Raw genomic sequence first — 21,646 nt, 5'->3', positions numbered from 1 at the left:
TCAGGAGTAGAGTCCACAAGACGGCCTGTGACTAGTGGTGTGCCACAAGGATCTGTTCTTGGACCACTGCTGTTTAATTTGTTCATTAACGATATAGGAAATGATCTGAGAGGAACAGTTCATTTGTTTGTGGATGATGCGAAGGTGGGTAGGGCAATAGTGAATGCAGATGACGTCAAAATTTTACAGGATGATTTGGATAGAATGGAGGTTTGGGCTAAAGAGAATGGATGTCAATTTAATGTGGCAAAATGTAAGGTTATGCATTTTGGGGTGAAAAGATTGGCGGCAGTTTACTGCATTGGTGGAACCGTGCTCCAGGAAATTGATGAGGCACGAGATTTAGGAGTGTTGGTGGATAAGGAATTGAAATTTAGGGAACACATTGCAAAAGTGGCCAAATCAGCTCATCAAATCACTTGGTTGCTGAAGAATACGATGACAAGCAGAGACAAGCAGGTTATTGTTCCTCTGTATCGAGCCTTGATAAGACCCCATCTCGACTACTGTGCCCAGATTTGGTCACCTAGGTTTCTTCTTGATGGGGAGGAGGTGGAGAGGATCCAGAGGCGAGTGACCAAGATGATAGCAGGTCTGTGGAATGAACCTTATGAGAACAGGTTGAGGATTTGTGGGTTGCAAAAATTGGTTGATAGGCGGAGGAGGGGAGATATGATTGAGGCATTCAAATTACTGAAGGGTTTCTATAAAATTAATTCAGAAGATATTTTTGAGAACAGGGCTGGTTGTGGGAGGACTAGGGGACAGCCATGGAAACGGCAAAAGTGTGGTCAGTAAAGGTGTTAGAGCTGGGTTCTTTACTTTTAGAGTAGTGAATGAGTGGAATGCGCTTCCTGAGTCTGTGGTGGATGCTGTGACAGTGAATGAGTTTAAGTAGTATATATATATATATAAAATCAGCTAACGCCTTTTTATTCCCGTATATGGAGAGTCGGCGAGGCCATTTAGCCCTATCTAACTTTTGGAGACTGAGTGGGCAGTTCAATCTCCACTGGAACCAATCAGAGATAGATAGCCCAAGGCTATCACTGATTAAGCGGTTCTCAGTGAAGAGAGACGGCTCGTGGTCCCTAACCTTAACACAATATATTTAATGTCTGAAATAATGTGGGTTCTACGGTCGATTTTCTTGAGTTTACAGGACGAAAAACCCGAGTTTCCGGGAGGAAAAACCTGCTTGCCCGTGCCAGAGATCGACTAACTCGGGAACCGCTCGAAAAAAGGCTTAGAAAAATTTCCTCTAGTCGCCGACTAAACTCGAAACCAAGTCTTCCTTCGTGCGGCCAAGCGCCGTGGTTGGCAAACGCCACATCCACTGAGCTACACAGGCCAGGTTCCCGTATAAAGGGAAAATATATATATACTACTCCCTATTCCCTTTATATGGGAACCTGGCCTATATATGTGTGTGTGTGTGTAGAAAGTATTTTACCTTGGGTATAATAAATGTTAAGAATACCAAGCAATTTTTTAAACCTGGTTTTACTCCATTTCCCAAGTAAGCAAACAGAAATAAGTCAAGTTTGCGCCTACAAGTGATGCAAGTCTAGCTGATCCTACAGGTAGTGCAAGACCAAGGCAACTCGTGGTAAAGGTGGCATGAGCTCTGATCACTAATCTTTATATTTACCCTTAATGCCAAAACACATCTCCAAGAAGGAGATGCATGATGTTTTGTATTAAAGGCAAGAGGCTACTACCCAGACCGGTTTCGACCTTTATTGAGGTCTCATCAGTGGGAGCTAGGCTAGAAATACCAAGATTTAGTAATACAGAGCTCATAGGTATTTTACCAGAACAAGTTGCCATAAGGTGTTTTAATCTTATTAAATAAAAATCTCTGGAGGAGATATAAATGTAGAAAGTATTTTACCTTGGGTATAATAAATGTTAAGAATACCAAGCAATTTTTTAAACCTGGTTTTATTCCATTTCCCAAGTAAGCAAACAGACAAATAAGTCAGAGCTCATGCCACCTTTACCACGAGTTGCCTTGGTCTTGCACTACCTGTAGGATCAGCTAGACTTGCATCACTTGTAGGCGCAAACTTGACTTATTTGTCTGTTTGCTTACTTGGGAAATGGAGTAAAACCAGGTTTAAAAAATTGCTTGGTATTCTTAACATATATATACTACTCCCTACTCCCTTTATACGGGAACAGAAAGGTGTTAGCTGATTTTTTTTTTTTTTTTTGCTGATATATATTTATTTATTTATTTTTAATTTTTAATTTTTTTTTTTTCCCCACATATATCCGCGAAGAATTTTCGTACAATTAATTTACCTCGCGATGAATTGTTGACGATCAATTTTCCCGGCGTGAATTGTCCGGACACGGCCGCTGTATATACTATCTTTTCAGCGAAACAGCCAATGAACTCCCATTGTTTTCGTAATATATTTATTTATTACTATAAATATTATTATTATGTGACGCCTCCGCGTAGTCCCAAGACTCATCACAGGAGAGCACCTCGCTCCTCTACACATATCTCACTCTCTTCCTTTTTACGCTTAAATTAAAAAAATAATAATATAGCTTATATTTCTGATAGCATAATACAGTAACAGTAAAATTAATGTACTTTATAATTTATGTCATTTAAAAATATACCCTTTCCTTAACGTGTACATTGAGGCATACTGTAGGAACATCCAGCACTGAATGGTTACCTATTTTGGTAACTGCTGCGTTACAGCCAGCGGAAAATTCACTTTCTTTTTTGAATACGATAAACCAGTTAATAGATATCACATCCACTTTTTGAATGATTTATTTTTTTAAGATTATTTTGCCCATCTTTCAATCAAATTTACCATATAGATTCAACAGTTGCACTTATTTTTTTAAGTGATTGGTGTTTCTATTGAAACAGTTTTCGTTCCTTTCCTTCCCTCTCCTACAAAATATTTACATAATTATTTGTTTGAATTGCATCGTCCACAAAGGCATTGTGTTGTCGAAAATATGACATCTCTCTATTGTAAGTCATTGCTTGATTATTTAAAAATACTATCTTTAAAAAAAATTAACAACTGGAAGTAACGTTCTTTTTTTTTTTTTTTTTCCAATAATAATAATAATTAAAAACAACTGGTTTCAAGGAGCAAAAGATAGGAGGATTTGTAGTGTGTGGATTTCCCCCACTACTGATATATATATAAAATGGTTGAGGAAGATAAATGATTTCTGTTATGACTAACATAAAAAAAAAATTAATTTATCTCCTGTTTATATTTGGAAAGCCAATAGTTTCAATGCTTCATTCAGTGGTACACTAATAGCTTATGAACAGTTTACATTTCATTTGCATTTTCCCACTATTGCTATAATTTTATTTATTTTTACCAATACTACTTTAAAAAGCATTTTGTTTACTCAAGTATTATTATGTGACACTCCTAGGAGTCTTATTTCCTGGGAAGGCACTCCACACAATCGAAAGTAATACATTTTGTCAGGTTTTTTTATTATTATTATTATTATTATTATTATTATTACGGGTATCTCCATGGAGTCAGTAGACTCATCGCGGGAGACCCAAACTAGCAAAACAATATCTGTCATATCTCTTCTTGAATTCATTTACAGATGAAGAGCTCACAACAAAGTCAGGCAATGAATTCCACTCATTCACCACCCTCCAGGCAAAAAACCTTGTTCTGACACCTTTGTTTACCACACTCTTCTTTAATTTCCAGAGATGACCTCTTGTTCTTCCATCACTATCACACAGCTGAAACATTTCCCCTGCATCAATCCTATAAAATCCTTTTAGTAATTTGAATGTTTCTATCATATCCCCTCTTCTTCGCCTATCAACCAATCTCTGCAATCCACAAGCTCTCAATCTATCAATGTAGGGAGCATTTTTTATATCACTCACCAACTTGGTCACTCTTCTCTGAACCCTCTCCACAGCCTCCTCATCTCCAAGGAATCCAGGTGACCAGACCTGAGCACAGTAATCCAAATGTGGAAGTATCAATGCTTTATAAAGGGGAATAATAACCTCTTTATCTCTGGATGTCAGTGTGTTCCTCAACAACCAAGTAATCCTATGTGCAATCTTGGACACCTTAGCAATGTGTCCTCTGAACTTCATCTCCTTATCTACCAATACCCCTAAGTCCCTAGCCTCATCAATCTCTTGGAGTACCTTTCCATCTATGTAGTACACAGCTGGTAATCTTTTAATCCCAAAATGCAAGACTTTACACTTTTCCACATTGAACTGACATCCATTTTCTTTTGCCCATTTTACCAGCTTATTTAAATCCTCCTGCAAACTTTCAACATCAGCTTGATTTTTTATTGCACTACACAACTTTGCATCATCAGCAAACAACTGAATATCTCCCTTTAAGCCGTTTCCTATATCATTTATATACAAATTAAACAACATTGGCCCAAGCACAGAGCCCTGAGGCACACCACTGGTCACCTGCCTCATTCTGGACTCATCGCGGTTTTAAGAAAAGATATATAATTAAGACTAACTAATAAAAATTAATGCATCACATTTCAGATAACAAAATACTGTAATTGTCAGATGACTGTACTTCAGATATAAATTATAATTATTTTGTAATTTAGAATTTAAAAATACAATATTATTTAGTGTGATACCAATGAGCTAGTTTTTCAGTCAATTTTTAATATTTCATATTGCATTATTCTCAACTTGTAAATTTATACATTGCAGCTTTGGCATTGCATTGATGTTGCTGTTATTTGGGATTTATGACCAAAAGCAACAGAGGCTAAGCCACTGTATTATGTCTGTTAATTGTTTGTGTTCTTCTGGCCAGATTGTTTGTGGGATGAAAAACCCAAATTTCAGACATTGCATTTAGCTGCAGTGTAACTGAAAGTGGATGTTACTCCCCTTTCTTTCAATTAGGTAACTACTGTATTACAACAGTTTGGGAACTTACTTTCATCCTTTTGAACACAATAATCAGTTATGCATATCACATTTGTGTTCATTTATTCACTTTCCAGGTTACCTTAGTAATTCTTTTTGGCCAAACATACAAGAATGAATTATCACTTACACTTCGCTATTAGACTTTTTTTTTATTTCGTATCCAAACACAAGTAGTACAGTAGTAAGTAAGTGGTACAACATGATTTACAACAAATTAGGATACATTACAACGAGATTAGCTTAGATTTGGTAAGTGAATTATACAGGGAATAATAATTAAATATGAAAAAAAGGAAACTATACATAACTTATATACAATAAACATGGTCAGGTGTTCCTCCAGTATCTTGCACAATCAACTGCTCTTTCTGTGCACAAGCGATGGAAGAAAGGGACAAGAAAGAAGGTGTTCCATGGACTGGGTTGTCCCACACTCGCAATTGTCTGAGCCAATGAGGTAGCCCCATTTGATGAGGTTTTGTTTGCAGCGTCCTGTCGTCTGGAGTCTGTTTAGGCTTTTCCAAGTATTCCAGTCCAAGTGGGCACCACGTGGAAGATGTTCGGCTGTTGGAATACCAGTATTATTTTCAGGATATAGTGCAAGCCATTGTTGAAGTCTTGTCTCTGGGAGGTTTTTAGGTAGTTCAACAGTTGTCAGCAAGCTATGTTGGGATCTTAGTCTTTGGGGCACTGAGGTCTGGCCGAACAGTGGGTGGCGTTCATCATTCATTTGTCTGCTTCTTTCATCAGCTGAGAATGCAGATCTTTGAATTGAAGGGGGTGCAATACCACCAAAGTATACAGGTCTTTTATTGGTGTTGGTTTCAGGCATCCTGTAATTAAGCGGCAGCTTTCATTCAATGCTGGGTCAAGTTTATCAGCATGGCAGGATCTGGACCATACTGGGCAGGCATATTCAGTAGAAGAATAGCAAAGGGCCAAGGCAGAGGATCTCAGTGTACTAGGGTCTGTACCTCATTTGGAGGAAGTGAGCTTTCTTAGTATGTTATTTCTTGCATTCACTTTTGCCTTTGTTTTTTTCTATGTGGGTTTTATATGAGAGGGTGCGATCGAGAGTCACACCGAGGTTTTCAGGATTAGATTGGTTTCCAGGAATGTTCTATATTAGAGCCTTCCCAAGAAATCTGTAGCTTCCTGTTGACTTCCTTATTGTTAAGGTGGAAAAGGCCAGTCTGGGTTTTCAAGGGGTTTGGTTTTAGTTGATTGCTGGTATAGTATGTGGTTAGACTATTTAAGGCAAGTGATAGAGTAGTTTCAAATGACTTGAAATTTTTTGACTGAGTAGCTATGGCAAGGTCATCAGCATAGATAAAATTTCTAGTTCCTGAAAAAGATGGGGAGATCACCACTATTAGACTGTTATTGCACCATTGAAACAGTTTTTGTCAACTGGTGCCCCTCCCACATATAAATTACATAAATTATATTTGACAAGAAATGATATTCTTGTTTAATCCTTTACTTAATGTAAGCAAATAAAGCTTGTGCTTGAATTATCTTATGACTATGTATAGAAACTGTTGACTTAGCAGCATTTGTCTTGGTATGCCATTATGCAAAAACATTATGGGAAGGCCATTCTCCCAACCAGTTTTGACATTTATTGAGGTTTTGTCAGTGGGAGCTAGACCCAGGAAGATACGAAGGCTAAATCAATTCAAAAATTACATATTTTCCATATATTATTATTGTTATTATTATTAAGAGAGACCTACAAGAAATCAAGGACTCATCAAGGGATGTCATATATCAGCTGCCACGCCTTTTCTTAAATTCTTCACACTACTTGCGCTTACCATCTTCAGAGGCAGTCCATTTCAATCACACACCACTCTAATAGAGAAAAAAAACTTTGAACCTTTGCAGTTAATTCTAAAATACAGTCTCGAGAACTCAGTTCAACTATTGTAATACTACTGTGAATTTTCTTCACAATTGCTGTAAGTGATGCTAGTTGTGAGAGGAGTTTTTCTAAATAAAATTGATTAAGAATTACCTTCATTACTATGAAATAGACTTTGCCAATGTCATCGATGATTTTGCTAACAGAAAAGCAAGAAAAATAACATTTTAAAATGTTGAAATTAAAGTTTTACTTCAAAAATAAACATAGTGTTTTAATTTATTTCCCTATATGTCGTTTTGACTTTTTGTAGTATTTTTGGTGTGTATTGAGAGGGGCGGGAAAAGCTCTAACTACACCACTTACCACCTAGAGATACTAATATGTCGATAGTTGGGCACATCGCTCTTTGAACCACCCTTGTGCAATGGGATTATCAGGCATCCTTTCTAGTCCTATGGAATCTTTCCTGTTCTGATGCTTAAATTATATCGTCTGGTCAAAGAAGCATGTAGTTCAGCTGGACACACATTTAGCATCCGTGCTGATATCCCATCAGTCCTATTGCTGAATTCTTATTTAGTTTGTGCATCATCTTTACTACCTTGTCCAAATACACTTGTTTTTTTCATCCAGTGAACACAATGTCAATGAGTTCAGCATTGCATATGCCAAGTTGGTAGCTTTTAGCAGAATGGGCACTCATTAGTTGAACAATCTCTTTTGCATGTATTAAATGCATGCCATCTGCATTCAATAGAATCATTCTTTCTTTTCATTCATTATTTTTTTTACCTGCAGCATAAAGAGAGATTTATTTTAGGTTGTCTTTAGCTTTCAGAGCCAGTTTCTTTTTACACTCAGGCTTAGCTTTCTGTACAGCATTTGTAACTCTTTCTGCCTGCTGCCTATAATTTTCATAACCGGCATCATCCTTATGCACATGGTATTCCTTCCTCATCATCTTTTTCTTATGCAGAATATAGTATACTTCTGAGTTGGTCATTTATTTATTCTTATGGCAAAAGCAGCTACAGGTCAATGTCCAGACCAGAAAGCCAATCCAGGGCCTCATCTGTCACCTCATGGATGTCCTGGAGGCCACCACTATGAAATTGGCTCCTTGGGCAGTCATTCACAATATGAGTGATTGTCTGGACCACAGGAGAACAGTCACAATAAGGGTGGTCTGATAGTCTCCATTTATGCAGTAGGTAGCCACATCTGCCCTGGTTAGTTCTGATCCTGTTGATAGAAGACCAAATCTTCCTAGGAAGGGCAAAACCAGGTTGCAGAGCACAGGGATCTTCAACCAGGAAGCCATTTGTTGGAAGATTGCTGGACCAGTGTTCTCTCTACATGTCAGGTGTTGATGGTAAGGCAGCTGAAGAGAGTTCGTCCATGGACCAGAAAGGGTTTCATGATTTTAGGCAAATACTAGGTGGATTTATGAGAGTCTGTTGCAGAGGCAGGAGCGAGTTGCTCATTACTTTATTAAATACTTTAATCACGGCTTGTTTTCTTGGTATATTTGGTGGAGCAATGTTAGGACAGGCAGCCAGGGGGTTAGGAGTGCTTCTCAGTATCCCACTAATTGTGTGCATAGTAGAGTTTAGCTGGGTGTCTATAATGTTAGTGTGCACACTTCTTTCCCAGACAGGGGCCCAGTATTCTGCTGCAGAGAATGCAAGGTCTAGTGCAGACGACCTTAAGACATCAGCACCACAATCTCAGGTTGTTCAAGCAAGCCGTGAGATGATATTATTTCTCGTTTTAACTTTATTGGGCAGGTTGGTGATGTGCCTTTTATAGGTAAGGCTTCTGTCCAGGCTCACTCCAAGGTATTTCAGGTGAGGCTCATGTTCTACCATTTTGTCACAGAAAGATAGGTGGAGGTGTCAATTCGCCTCTGCATTGTTCAGGTGGAATGCTGTGGACGCAGTTTTGTTAGATTTGGCTTCAGGTACCACTGCTTGAAGTACACCTCCAGGATGTTCAGGGCTGTGTTCAAGGTTGTTTCCAGGTTGGCAAAGGAGGTAGATTGGTGTAGGATAGCGAGATCATCGCAGTATATATGTTTGCTTGAGCTGGTATGTGGTAAGTCAGACATGTAGATGTTAAATAGTAAAGGATGACACAGAGCCCTGTGGAAGACTGTTGTGGAGGAATATGTGCCTGCTCTTTTTCCACCAATATGGACCTGGATCTTTCTGTTGGAGAGAATGGATTCAAAAAGCTGGAAAATTGTTTTGTGCCTTATAATATCGCTTAGCTTTAGGAGGAGGCCCCTGATCTAGACTGTGTCATAAGCTGATGTTAGGTCGATGAAAGTGACTCCTGATTTAAGTTTCTTCTGGAAGCCTGCTTTAATCTGTGCTGTCAGGGCTAGGACCTGATCACAGCAACTTCTTCCTGGCCTGAAGCCAGCTTGTTCAATTGGGAGAGCTCTTTCAATGAGTAGTGAAATTCTTTTAAGGAGAATTCATTCAAAGAGCTTAAAGGTTGAGCAAAGCAAGGAGATAGGTTGCAGATTTTTGACATTATTTGGATCTTTCTCTGGTTTGGGCAGATTATTACAAATTATTTTGACTTCCCACCATACTTTTGGTAGTTTTCCAGTTGTTATAATATTTGAGAAAAGGGTGGCCAGCCATGTTTGACTTTGTTGGCTGAGATGTTTTAGGAACTCGAGGAGAATACCATCCACCCCTACAGCCTTGCCATTCTTGGAGAGTTTTAAGACTTCCTGCACCTCTTCAAGAGAAACTGGCTGTACAAGTTCAGGAAGCTCGGAGGCCATCTTCAGATTTTTTCTGATGGAAGATCACACAGTTATTTTCCTGGTAGAGCTGGTACTTTCCTGGTAATTTGCTTTTCAAATATATTCCATTTGGATCTGCGAAGGTTCCCATTTAGCAATTGGTGTTCCACTGATGATTGGAATTGATGTATCTGTCTCTATTAGTGTAGGACAGTGCTGGCTGTTAGGGAATCTGTTGTGGATGGTTCTGGTTGTTGGCAGAGGGTGGTCGTCAGAGTCTTTAGAGACTATGCACAGATCGGGAATGTAGGTTCTGTTCCATCTGGCTGAGTGAAGAGTGCCTTCTTGCTTAGCATTGTAGATCAAATACAGGTTATATGTATCCATCCAGTTAACTAGATTATCACCATCCTGGTTGTTAGAGAGAATAGCCCCACATGGTGTGATGAGAGTTGAAGTCACCAACATAGATGGTAGGGTTACCTGGCAGCCGGTTCATCTGGTCAGGCCAGGATTGCGATGGTGTTTTGTAGACATTGTAAATGGTGATATTTTGAATTTTAATACCTGTGGAGTATTCGGCTTCAGGCATGCATTAGGTTATCTCCTTGAGACCAAGCCAGATGTAGGTTGCTTAGTCATGCTTGGAATGGCAGTTATAAGACACAAGAATTAGGCCTGGGATCTTTAGTCTCTTGAGAGCTGTGTCCGGCACATCTGTCAATCATTTTGTCTTTGGCTATTTTTCCGATTACTTTGGCTTTGGATTGAGATATTCCTTCTAAGTTTAAGGAAAAAATCTCGAGAGAGTGTTGATTAGGGGACTGTAATGTATTTTTCGAAGCTTGTCCTCCTACCAAACATGCAACGCGATCTTTGTTATTCTGGGTGACGATCGAGTTGGTCATGATTTCCTGCTTTAACTTAACTAGTGGTGGTGATCATGCTGTACTGACTTGGGAAGTTACATGCATTGTTATTATTATTAACCAGTTTTTGAAAAAGCATTGAGTGAAAAAAAAAAAAACAGAGGACTCATAAGTAGTATTTGAGATATCTTCCAGGTTTAAGATGATAATTTATTTTTTGATATTGTTAACAAAAAACCTAACAAATATATTAACTCATTTTTTGTTTTTCTTTCTAAAATATCATTCATTAAACTTTTAATTTTTTTAATTTAATTTTAATAATTTATCATCTTAAACCTGGAAGATATCTCAAATACTACTTATGAGTCCTCTGTTTTTTTTTTTTGTTTTTTTTTTTCACTCACTGCTTTTTCAAAAACTGGTTAATTAAATAAACCGCGTCCCCCGGGTGGCGGATGGGGGAAACCCAAATGGATTGCTATGAATAAAGAATAAAGAGCTGTGGACCAAAGGATGTAGCAGAGGCATGGCAAGCTGGCTACATTATTATGCCAGTAACTTTCATTAGCAGGAGAAATCTACAAACCAAGATAGTGCTACTGCGTATGGGACAACCGACGTGCCTACTCAAAGACCACATAGAGTAGGTGAGAAATCAGCAATGTGGTCAGCCAAGGATGTGAAACATGTAGCCACCCTCAACATAAGATCACTATACCGATCTGGAAAATTGCAATTAGTCCAGGAAAATTTAAAAAGACTGAAATGGAGTATTTTAGGTTTATCAGAGACACATTGGTGCGGAGATGGATTCATGGATTTACAAGAAGGAAGACTGTACTTCTCAGGAAGAAAAGATAACATACACAAAGAAGGAGTTGCAGTAATAATTGAAAATAAACTTACACACTCAGTAATTGAAATAAACCCAGTGTCTCCTAGAATAATAACAGCCAAACTTCAAGCAAAAGAAAAAGTCAAACAATTAAAATAATCCAAACATATGCACCAGACAGTAACCATTCAGATGTAGAAATAGAAAATTTCTATGAAGAACTACAACAGGAAATAGATAATCCCAAAAATAGAGAACTCATGATAGTGATGGGAGATTTTAATGCTAAAATAGGACAGTTCACAGCAGACAAAAAAGATGTGATGGGGAAATTTGGATACAGAGAGCTTAACGACAGAGGAGAACAGTTACTTCACTTCTGTAAAGAAAACGATCTAATGATTGCAAACACATTGTTCTATCAATGCCCTAATAATAAATATACATGGACATCCCCAGATGGTAATATAAAGAACTGCATAGACTATATCATCATAAACAAACAATGGAAAAGATCAGTAAATAATGTACGAACATTAAGAAGCTTTGATTTTGACACTGACCACAAAATATTAACTGCCAAAGTGAAGATAAAATTCAACAGGAAAAATAATATCATAAAAAAAGAAAACATCAACCGATCAAAACTAAAAGATAGCTCAAGCAGAAGTCGATTTTTAGAACAGATGTGCTTGAAATTAAAATCCTCCATCTTCCAGAACAGCGGAAAATGCTGGAAAGAAGGAAAAGAAACAGTGTTATCAATTGCAAAAGCCACTCTAGGTTCCAAACCCAAAATAAACAAACAGTGGATAACCCAAAAAATCATAGCTACCATAGAAGAGAAAAGAGAGGCCAAGATACTTGTAAACCAACAAAACAATGAAGAGAATAGAGAAAAATACAGAACACTAAAAAATAAAGTTGATAACCTATGCAAAAAAGCCAAAGAAAAATGGTTAGAAGAAAAAGCTAAGAAATGCCAAGAAGCATACCAACAAAACAACCTAAAAGTCTTCCATGATACTGTAAGAGAAATTACAAAGGAATTCTCAGCAAAAGCAGTAACAATGATAAACAACAAGATGACTGAAACTGGGAATATTGAATATATAAGAAAAATCTGGTCAAACCATTTTAAGACTATCTTCCACCAAGGAAACAAAACTGCAATGCCAACAATAGAAGAAAATAATGATCACCCAAAAATTTTACAAGAAGAAGTTAGATATGCAATAAAACAGATGAAAAACAATAAAGCACCAGGCACTGATACTATCCCTACTGAACTGTGGTCATATGGAGGCAGCATATCGATAGAATATTTAACAACCCTATTCAATAAAATACTACAAACAGGAGATATCCCAGATGACTGGAGAACTGGAAAGATCATCCCAATATACAAGAAAGGAGACAAAAGAGACTGCAGAAATTACAGACCAATCAATTTACTCCCTCACACCTATAAAATATTCATAAGAATTATACAAAATAGATTAAAAAACACCTACGAAGAAATGATAGGCATAGAACAAGCTGGTTTCCAAGGAAACTATTCAACAATAGACCAAATTTTCACATTGCACCAACTAGCAGAGCTCAGCTGGGAAAACCATAAAGAACTATATTGTTGTTTTGTGGACTTTAAACAAGCTTTCGATAACATCAACAGAGAAATCCTTCTTAAAATTCTACTAGAAAAAAGCGATAGGCAAATATATAATACAGTTTCTGATAAAATATTACTCTAAGACAAATGCAATAATTAAAAAGGACACACTCACAACAGAACCCATAGAGATACAAAAAGGAATAATGCAAGGATGTCCGTTATCCCCATGCCTATTCAACATATATCTAGAAGAAGTTGTAAAGAAAGCAATAGACAATGAGCCTGGAATCAATGTCAATGGTTTAAACATAAATAATATCAAATATGCAGATGATCTCATCCTTCTTGCAAGAACCCCAAATGAACTACAAAAGTTGATCAACAAGCAAAACGAAACCTGTAAAACATATGACATGACAATAAATATACAAAAGACAAAAGTGATGAAAATAGGGAGGAACAGAACTACCATCTCAGCCACCCTAAACGGAGAACAAATAGAACAAGTAGACAACTTCATATACCTTGCATCAAAACTAACAGAAACAATAGATGAACTCAAAACAATCAAACACAGAATAGCGATAGGATGGACCACCATGGGAAAATTACAGAAAATCTGGAAAAGAAACAAGATATCTAAACAAGCCAAAATCAAATTATATGAAGCAATAATTATACCAACAGTCATCTATGGAGCAGAACGTGGACAGTTAAAAAAAGAGAGGAGAAAAAACTGCTGGCATTTGAAATGAAATGCTTAAGAAAAATAAATAGAACAAGTTGGATAGAAAAGAAAACAAACATCACAGTCAGTCAAGAACTATTGTATAAAAAGACAATAATAGAAAAAATTAGAAAACAACAACTGAGATGGTTTGGACACACTGTACGCATGGACTCAGACAGACCTCCTAATGTCCTAATCAATACTTTTCCAAATGAAAAAAAGAAGACCAAGAATTACCTGGCTGAAATTAATAAAGAATGTCTCGGGATGCAGAACATATAAGGAACTTTTTCGAACAGCAAGGAATAGAGAAGACTGGAAGATCCTGCTCAAGAGAAGACTCAACCCATCTTAGACGGAAGAGGAGAAGAAGAAGAAGTAGAAGAAACTTTTAAAAATTTCCACATTAAGTACACCTAATTACTTGAATTGGAAGTAAGGCAAATGTATAACCCTAAACCAGTCATATTTCACAATGGGATCATTAGTACAAATGTGCATATTCAATTTCTGACTTCTATGTTTCACAAATCCAGGCAATTTTTTCTCAGCCTATGCCAAACTCCTGTACTTGACTACATAATGAAATTTCACAAATCCTGATTTAGACTGGCTATTTGCAATGTTGAAGAATTAACATACATTACAAACATGTGTGATCATTTCCAGAGTGATAGAAATAGCTGCCTGTCTAAAAAGACCATTATTGTTTAAGTTAAGTGCATTAATTGCAGTCATAATTGATTTAAGTGTTAGACTAAAGACAGCTACTGCTTCAAAGTGAAAACAAAACATTTGGCCTTTCAAGATAACATTTTATTGCTAAGGGATTTCGACAATAAAATGTTTATTAAAGATGTTATTGAAAAACACGAAAGCTAAATCAGCTATATTTTAATGTCAACATGCACACTTTTAAATGTACACAGCAAAAAAAAAAAAAAAGTGTTTATTATTTCATAGTTTGACTCCGACAGTGACAGGCTGTTATTTAAAGCATGACAGATTTGTTTGCAATGGTTTACTATTTGTCATTCAAAATATTTGCCACTGAATTGACTAGAGTTTTAAACAAAACTGATTTATTTTGCAAAGATATTTCATAACAATGATTTTTAGACATCAAAATTGGCTATATTATTAGAAAAATAGATGCGATGCAGTGTCAGTTCGTGGGGAATTTCAGGCAAGTCAACCTGATCAAATCAGCTGGTTAGGGACAAGTTTCAGCTTCACATTCCAAACCAGACTTCAGGATTTGAGCATGTAAATCTCTTTAATGCTAATGAAATTATCTATCTATCTATCCCGATGGCTTTAACAGGCCTTTAAGGCCCACAACCTTCCAAGCATGCTTGGATTTCGTAACCGAAATACGAGGATAGAATGGTCACTCCTATGCCTCAGGGTATTCTTGGCTGTATCCCTGTGTGTTCACGGGGCCGGTTTGCCTGCTTGCGGGATGAAAAACACCAGGTAAACTGGCAGAAAAAGCCCTACTGCCCGCGCCCAAGACTGGCTAACTTGGCTATGGCTGAGGAAGATCCTTCAGCTCCTCACGTCTCTGACGGGAATTGAACCTAGGACACTCCTTCCCCAGGCATATGGTTGCGAAGCGCAAAGCCACTAGACTAACCGCGCGGACAATGAAATTAGATTTTTAAAATTTATCTTCAGTTGGTTTCTCAGTTTCATGTATTTGATCTATTAATGAGGCTTTATTGGCTTTTTGATCAATTTTATTCAGGGTATGTAATTTGATAGTTGTTTTGATTTCCAAAGTTAGGAATGATATCAGCATTTCAAAAGTACTTAAGGACCATCACTCATGTTAAGGAACTGAGTCTGTTTTTTTGAATGTAGCTTAAATTTTCTAAACTGCTTCCCAGTATTTCTCTCTGTAGAGGGTAGTAATTAGAAATTTTAAATGCATACTAAACATATTGTTCAACACAGATGCATTCAGAAAAATATAGAATTTATTAAGAAATCCAATTGTGAATGTGAAAATGGCTGTCAGTTCAATGTTAGTAAATGTAAAGTTATGCACTTTTGTAATGAGATATTTAATGACATATTACATTGCTGGGATTAAGCTAGAAGTAACTAATTGGGCAAGGGTATTGAAGTTTTAATATATAAGAATTTTAATAGGTCCATAAAGCAGAGACTGTAAATATAACTCAAGGGATAATTGCAATTTTGAGACACATAAGGATCAGGAATTCATTTTCCAGATGATGTGCACAGATCTGAATTCTGTATATGGCACTTTTGTAAGTTGCCAAAATATTTGATTATTTTTCTTTGGTGGTGTGAAATGAACAACTATGCAGATTTAACAAGAGGCTAGCAAAATGATACAGTATTCAAACCAATGTCTCATCATTAACCAGTTTGGTCAGCATATATCAAATATCTACACATTAACAAATTAGGCTATGTGAGAAGTTGCACAGCACATCACAATAACGAGAGCCATGCATCTGATATTTTGATACTATACTCGACATATAGTTTATGTAATTTGATGTATAACAGTTATTAAATTAGAAATCTCTCTGCTAATAGTTTTTTTCTATTTGTAATTATATTTAATCTGAAAATGTACATGATGATGTATGAAACTGGTAATTAAATATTTTCCTTTCTAATAAGTTATATATGATACTAGACAAAATAAGTGTAGAGGCCACTTCCTCATGGCACCACTCATAAGAGATCAATCCTCTTAAAGAGAAAAGTGTTTTCTGTACATGCTGTTATTACCTGATATTAATATCACTTGGCCTTGTGTGCAGTCACTTAATGTGCAAACATTTAGTGTTTACTTATTATTATTGTTGTCTGCGCCTTTAGCCTAGTGGCTTTGCGCTTCACAACCATATGCCTGGGGAAGGAGTATCCTGGGTTCGACTCCCGTTAGTGTCTTGGGTATGGACAGCAGGGTTTTTCCCACCAGTTTATCTGGGGTTCTTTCATCCCACAAGCAGGCAAACCGGCCCTGTGAACACAGGATACAGTCATAGGATATAGTACGGCAAGGAAGGCAATAGGAAACCAACGTTGCTCATAGTCATTTCCCTAGATGGTGGTGTATATGTAGCTGCCCCCAAACAACCGAAAGGCTGTAACTTCAACATTATTATTATTATCATCATCATCATCACATCAACTTCCGTGTAGTCAGCAGACACATTGTACACAGGTTTATTCACCCAAACATATTTATTATATTGAACCTTAAACTCTTTAACATCCTCAGCATGCACATTATATGAACTGTGTTCTGCACAGTTCATATAAAAAAAAATCTCTCTCATGCCCTCCTTTACACAACTTTTAGGGAATAACCTTGTATTTTCCTCCCTATTACCTTCAACTCTTTTTTATGACATCCTCTATATTGATCTGGTGAAATCCCTTCACTAACTTAAATGTTGCTGTCATATCACCTCTTTTTTTACCTATTCATTAAACTCTGCAATTTACATTCCTTTAACCTCTCTCCCCATATTCATTCAAGAGTTTTGATATTTTCATGGTCACTTGTTTCAGGACCTTCTCCATTGTTTCCACATCATCATCATCATCATGAAAACTAGGTAACCAAATGTGAGTTATGTTTTTAAGTTATTTGTATATGTAACTAAACATTTCTTATTCTTTTAAATAATGTATTGAAAGCATACGAGAGACTGAAGTTCAAAATATGGGCATAGAAAATTTTGTGGGTAAGAAAGTTGTTTAGTCTAGTTCTCTCAAATCTGAAGTTTTCAGCAATCATGTTGTAGAGCAGACATCATTAAATAGGAAACTTGTTCGTTTTGTGTCTAGTGTGATATAATTAAAACCTTTACTTTATATCAGTAATGGAGTTCTGATAATCATTTGCAGGAGGGCAAATACTCAGAGACTACAATAACTATCATACCTTGCCTTGAATATTCAGTATTAGAGCACTTACCATCCATAATGGCTATGTATTCCACTCATTCACCATCTAACAAACAAAAAAGTCTTTCACTTCCTTGCTCACATGACTTTTGTAAACTTTCTGAGGATGACCTCTTGTTCTGAGATCACCCATTATCCCATGCAGCATTGTCCCTATATCTATCTGATAGGTTCCTCTCACCATCTTACACCTCTATCATATTACTCCTCCTATATACCAAGTTACAAGACTACATTCCCTCAATCTGTTCTCATACTTGGTATCCCAGAGTCCAAAGACAGTCTAAGTTATTTGCCTCTACACACTCTCCCAATGTTTCCTTATCACCAATATAGCCAGGTGACCAGATCTCTGCACATAAATCATTAATGCCTCATTAGTGGAATTATCACTTCCTTATTTGTATATGTCAATGCTCTTTGCATTATCACAGCAGTTTTCTGAGTAATCCCTATGATTTTCCTTATGTGTCCTCTGAACTTCAGTTTCAGTTTTTTACCTACCAGGATCCCTAGATCCTTTGTCTCCTCCACCTCATGAAATAAAGAGTTCCCCTAATATGGCAAACCTCATTCCATCTTTTCTGGCCAAAGTGAATGAATTCATATTGAAGTGACATTCCATTCTTTACCCCTAAAGTACCAACCTATTCAGATCTTCTTGTAACAACATCATATCAGAACCTCCAGACATTGCTCTTCCTAATTCAGCAACATCAGCAAACAACTGAATATTTCCTCTCTCACTAACTATATAACTCATATATAAATTTCCCCTGGTCCCTCCTTTCCTTACCCCATCATTCAAGCTCTGTTGTCCCCATTGAGGTCATCCCCATCTTGTCTTGCTTCGTCCTTTATTCCCACCAATTCTGGAACCTTACACTCACAGTCCCACTCTCTAGTTTTTGTTTCCCTGATTGGCTATGCACTCTCCTTTTCTCATCAGCAGTCTATCCAGCTTCATATTATTGCCCTCATTCAAATGCAGACCGTCTCCGGCAAACTGCTTTCTCCTACCTTCAAATTTATTCCATACATTTACATACTAAAGTCCTCTCTTCCTGCACATTCTAGCTGTCAGCCATTCATAATCAATTCTCTTCTACTCAGCTCTCTACTGTCATACCTTGGCAACACACTAACAATTATCCCTTTCACACTCTTCCAATTCACTGTCTCTAGAAATACTTGCAAATCTCGCACTACTTCATTCACACTTCCTCGCAAATAATTTCTTTCTATCAGTGCAGTCAACTCCTCTGTATTTCCTCTCCTCTCTGCAACCTCAGTTACTTTTCCTGCCATAGCTTCTCTCACACATACTTTTGAGGCCTGCTCCATTTTCACATCTTTCACCATAAAGTCCTCATACTGTACTATGCTATTTTCCACCATTCCACTGTAATCATTTATCTTTGACTTATCTGCCACCGACACTGTCCTTCTTATGCCTCCAACTACCAGTCTCTTCTCTGAATGTCTTATCTGACTCTGCACATGCCTCGATTCATTTCTCAACTTCACCATATTTTCACTCATGTTCAGTCTTTCATACTTGATTTTTTTACCATTCTTCCTTCATTCTATTGTTCCACCATCTTTCTCATCTTCCTCTGTCTTGCTATCTTTTGCTGTACTTGCATTGCTTACATCATTCTACTATCACTGATTTCGTTTTTCACTAGATCACTTGTCCACTTTTTCCTAACTTTCTTACCACTCAACTTGCTCACTGCTTTCACTGTATCTCTCTACTGATAATAAAAAGGATGTTAGAGGAAAATGTGCTACAGGTAAATATGAAATTGAACACAAGAATATAATTTTTTGTCAGAACTATGAATGAATAGAAAAATATAAGTTGTCAAAACAATGCAGTCTTTTCACAAGAAACTGGGAGTAGAGCATCTGCCATAAATTTGAAAGTGAAAATATTTATTATAATTTCTTATTGTAATGAACATTTTCATTACAATAACTATAGTAAGAGGGGGGGGGGGAATTACATAAAGTTTAATTACCACCAGAATTTTTGACCAAAAATTCTTATAATATTGACCATTACCAGTTGCACTGTAAAGTTAAAAAAAGAAAAGCAACAATATTATTATTATTATTATTATTATTATTACATAGCACCTCCAGGGAGTCCAAAGACTCATCGAGGGAGGGCGCCTACTTCACACCTCTCCACCACTCAATCCACCAACTACAACTACGTTCATCATCTACACCAACACCATCTACCGAAGACCACTACCACCACTAGTATTTTCACAGAAAATCACAAACATCCATGCCATGTCGGAATTCGAACCTGTAACTGTTTGGCTGGAGAGCGGATACGCTAACCACTCTGCCAACCAGGCCGGCAATGAAAAAACAAGAAAGTACGTTTTATAAATATGAAATATTACAGCATGAAGAGAGACTGAGCTGTAATACCATTGAGTTGAAAACAAAAATTTAATTCTGAGGATCTTAAAATAATATCTCTTGTATTATTTTTTTGTCCACTGACCTTTTAATCAACTTTGAATGTACTTCACTTTTTTATTAATATTCCACTCACTGAGAAATTATTGAAAAAAAAGATTTTCGTTGTAATATCGAGAACTTGTTTGATTTTGTTATTAATTGTTATTTTTCATGAAAAAAAAAACCTACATGCAAATTGAAGTAACACTGGCTTCTCCGGTATTTTTACCCTGAGAAACTGTTACTTGGTGCATTCTGAGCAGCATATCTTGAACATCTCGATTTCTTCATTATATGCATGATGGACTTAACCTAATCTAATGAAAACTTCAATTGACCAACCATTGATTGGGTTGGTGTATCACTGGCTTGTGGTACAGGAACATGTAAATGTACTTCAGTTATCAAATCAGCAGATTAATCATATTAATCTTTGACAAAATATACTATTATTTTAATGGCTAATATAGCCTACTTTCGTTTAGGAGTGTCCCTTTTTTACAATGTCATTGGCTTTCTTTACCCAAATTCTAGGGCATTGCTGAAGTGTTATAAAATTTATATATGAAGAATAAAAATTGGAGAAAATTAGGAGAAACCAAAGAAATAGTATTCCAGAAAATAAACATCATAAACAGCAAAATAATAGTAAAATCCAACATTACTCCCAACCTACACAAAGCCCTGATATCATTAAAAAAGAACCCTAATATAATGATCACAGATTACCACAACAAAATAACAGCTATTTTAAACGACCAACACACGTACCAAAAAATCCAAAATGACCCCACCTCGACCTCATAAAACAAATCAACAACACCTACACACTCTAAAAAATCAGAACAAGATAGACAAAATCACAATGAAAAACACAACACCCCACACCACATGTACCCCTTGTATGTTCGGCCAAATCAAAACCCACAAAGTTTGTTACTCAATATGGCCAATAGTCTCTTACAAATACACCACCACCTCACCCTTATCGAAATTTGTGGCCAAACTACTCAAACCGTTACTTACAACGTCAAAATCTATGATAAAAAACACAGACGACCTTTTCCAAAAAATAAAAAAAATCTAACTTTATCCCATGAAGATGTCCTCACTTCACTGGACACTACTTCGTTATACCCCAGAACACTAGACATCGTATACATACTACTCACAGAAGACCACATACTACATTCATGAACAAAATTAACACCCAGTGATATCATAAACCTAATCAAACTAGTAATCTCAGCAAACTTTTTTAACTTTAACAACAACAACATGTACATCCACATTTTCAGACTCCCTATGGGACAAAACATCAGCGGACATTTAACTGAATTGTTCCTAGTACACATAGAATCACTCCTACTCCCCCCACCCACCATCATCTTTTATGGCTGATACATGGATGATATTCTATGCATTGGAGAACCAACACGCATCACCACCTTACAGGTATCCCCTAACAATTACAGCAACAGACTAAAATTCACCAGAACAAGATAAATCCATCAATTTCCTAAACCTGACATTAATCAGAACAAACAACAAAATAGCCACAAAAATATTCCACAAAC

At 36.8% G+C, this 21,646-nt stretch overlaps 1 protein-coding gene across 5 annotated transcripts in view; it reads left to right on the top strand.

Annotated features, from left to right (window-relative positions):
• Window positions 1–21,646, top strand: part of LOC150094589 (nuclear receptor subfamily 2 group C member 2-like) — an 808,056-nt gene that overhangs the window by 283,070 nt on the left and 503,340 nt on the right. The window contains exon 4 of one of the 5 annotated variants that reach the window (XM_090412046.1): window positions 17,190–17,246. The exons of the other annotated variants lie outside the window; for them this stretch is intronic. The gene's annotated coding sequence lies outside the window, so the exon portion shown is untranslated. The remainder of the gene's footprint in view (window positions 1–17,189; window positions 17,247–21,646) is intronic. 5 annotated transcript variants of the gene reach the window in all.

The sequence above is a fragment of the Typopeltis vanoorti genome, chromosome 22 (genome assembly GCF_054136105.1).
Source record: "Typopeltis vanoorti isolate ZY-2024b chromosome 22, IOZ_Tvanoo_1.0, whole genome shotgun sequence".
In the NCBI taxonomy this organism is placed as follows: Eukaryota; Metazoa; Arthropoda; class Arachnida; order Uropygi; family Thelyphonidae; genus Typopeltis; species Typopeltis vanoorti.
The sequence above is the reverse complement of the archived record's forward strand: the minus strand, read 5'-3'. Positions and strand labels throughout refer to the sequence as shown.